Below are 3,162 nucleotides of genomic sequence, written 5' to 3' on the forward strand. Positions count from 1 at the left end.
AAACTTTACAATTACTTTAAGATGTTTAATTTTTATATTTTTATTGAATTGATATTCAATTACTTTTCGTGAAATTACTCCACTAGTTTGTTACAAAGATGTTTAATTTTATTATTTGTAAGTAAACATAGTTTATTTTCTTTAAAGAGTGATGTTAGTTTATATACATTTTTTTTGTTCATATATTTTTTATAGCTATTCCAAGTCAAAGAATCATTTATACCATAGGTAAAATAAATTACACTTGAAAATGTCATTTTCATAAGCTACTGCTCGTTCACTATGCTGCCTTTCCTGAGAAGAAAGAACTCTAGCGATTGCTGTTTTCAAATAAACTTATGTGCTACTGAATACACTTTGAATCAAATTTGTGCAGAATCTAGACTCATATCGTCTTTCCACACATCTTTATCTAACACATAGTCTTCAATTTTGTAGTATGACCTTTGTAATTACTTTTGCTTTCTTTTTTATTAAGTTAAGTCATTAAAAATATTAAGTTTAAAAAAGATTTAAAAAGTTAAGTTATTAAAAATATGTTAATACCTACAAAACGTATATTAATTAAAAGTACATATATTCAAGAATAACCCAAAAAAATCAAGTAATTATCTTTCAACACTTGGAAGTTATAGATTTATGACTTGAAAATGACTCAATCTCCCCATAGTGCGGCGTCCAGTGTTTCTTGGATGACGTATTGATCGCCGCCACTTCACTGGAATAGCACTGAGAGCGGGTGAAGCGTGTTCTTCAGCGGCTACAAGATGCTGGTCTGATGTTGTAAAAATCTAAATGCCATTTTTTCAGGAAAGTGTTGAGTACCTGGGGTATATAATAGACACAAACGGGATACATAAAGACAAAAATAAAGTACAGGCTACAGTCAAGGCAAAAACTCCAGAAAATCAGAAACAGTTGAAATCGTTCCTAGGTCTTGTTAATTTTTACCAGAGTTTTATCCCACAGGCATCTAGGCTGATGGAGCCATTGTATTCATTACTACGCGATGTGAAATAGGAGTGGACTGAGAGGCACCAAAAAGCATTCGCTGACGTTAAAAAGGAACTATGTTCATCTCGTGTCTTAGCTCATTATGATTCGCGGCAGGATCTGGTACTAACTCTGGTACTATAAGCTATGCTTCACGTAGTTTATCCAAAAGTGAACGTGCGTACAGCCAAATACAAAAAGAGGCCACAGCGATAATATATGGCATCAAGAAATACCACCAGTATTTATATGGCCGCCAAAAGCCGTTTATTTTACGGACGAACCACAAACCCTTGATGTCTATTTTTTCGCCTACCTAAGGTTTTGGGTGCAGTAGTAGTAGTTAAGGAGTTTGGGTGTAATTTGTGGTTGTCTATGTGTGTGTCCATGGCACCCGCGACACAGGATTTCCCTAGTGCGGGGCTATGTTGAGTGTGTGCGTTAATTATTTTTATTATTTATAATATATAGAGACAAGGGGGCTAGTTACCTTAACGCGTTTAGTACGGGGGCGTTCTGTTGCCGCTACCAGCGTCCCGTGAAGAGCTTCGTGAAACCATCGCCGCGGACACAGAGTTGGCCCAGGTGCTGGCGTATTTAAAAAAGTGCTGGCCCAAGAAGGTTAAACCAGAATTGCTGGCCTATCGTCGTTGCCAGCATGAGCTACACGTAGACGATGGCGGCCTGTTGCGTGGCCATCGTTGTGCCGCAGGTGTACAGACGTACCGTAATTGACGAATTGCATGCCTCTCACATGAGAGTTGTAAAAATGAAAGTGGCCGCTAGAGAACGTTGCTGGTACCCGGGAGTTGATAGTGACATAAAAAGTGCCGTCTCAAATTGTGACCTTTATATTTCTGCACGTATGTCCCCGCCTAAGGTACCCATTGAAAATCGAGAGTGGCCCAGAGTCGTTTTCGATAGGGTGCATTTGGATTATTTGGGCCCGGTACATAATCGTACCTTTTTGGTTTTGGTTGACGCTCATAGCAAATGGTTGGAATGCATTGAGGTAGGTACCTAATTTACTGTCCTAAGTTGTTAGTAATTTTTTCTCGTTTCGTATGCTGCCAAAAAGTATTGTGTCTGATAACGCTAAAACCTTCACTAGCAATGAGTTCGCAGGTTTTTGCCGTATACACAAAATAAAACAATTATTTGTGCCACCGTATTTGCCGCAAAGTAAGGGACTCGGGAAAAATGGAAAATGCAGTAAAAACGTGTAAAAAGTTCGTTTAAAATGCTTTTAAAGAGGGACCCGCGAAAGAGGTAAATCAATACCTAGATAAGTATTTGTTTCACTATAGAAATGCGCCTCATTGTTCTACGGGTATGTCGCCGGCGCAGCTGATGTTCGGTAAACATCTCCGGTCCAAGCTGGACATGCTCGCCCCTCCCTCCTCGCACGGGCCTCCTTCACCATCACGAGATGTACTCAACCGAGTGCGTAAGTGTCAAGAAAGACAAAAATGTAATGCCCGTGAGGTCAGTCGAAATTTTTCCGTTAATGTTGGTGTATGGGTAAGAGACTATCGCGGAAACCCACAAAAGCCATCCTGGGTTTTGGGTATGATAACTAAAACGCTGGGCAGAGTATTCCTTGAGGCAACTGCCGACGGTTGTGTTTGGAGACGTCATGCGAATCAGTTAATGAGCGCGAGCTAGTATGACAAAAATAATTTAACACTTAATCAGTCACCGTGGTAATATGACGATAATGCAAATGATAATATGTTAGAACCGGTTCTGGATGACGCGCCATTGTGCATTGTGGCCGCGACGCGCGCTCTGAATTGAACCCCCTGCGAGTGGTTCAAAGCCCGAAAGCGCAGCTACCTCGCCGTCGCCGCCACAAACGCAAGTGGTAATTAATGAACTATTCCAAATGCCTCCAAGTACAGTTCAGCAGGGTGTTGCTAGGGTTCACGAGGACAATTTGATCGTACACGTCCAGGTCGAGTTGTTGTTCCGCCAAAACTATTTAGGGACGAATAAACCAGTATGCATCAATTATGTAGTGCTCATAGTATAGTATATTTCTATGTTAAACATTTATGTTATTATATTTAGTCACAGCTAGCGAGTTATTTAACATATTTTCTATATAATTCAGCTTAGTCGTGGAGGGGGAACCATTTAGTTAAATGTTGTTTATTAATTACTCCTATT

Source organism: Hyposmocoma kahamanoa, unplaced genomic scaffold (genome assembly GCF_003589595.1).
Source record: "Hyposmocoma kahamanoa isolate Upper Pololo Valley unplaced genomic scaffold, ASM358959v1 73977, whole genome shotgun sequence".
NCBI classification, from domain to species: Eukaryota; Metazoa; Arthropoda; class Insecta; order Lepidoptera; family Cosmopterigidae; genus Hyposmocoma; species Hyposmocoma kahamanoa.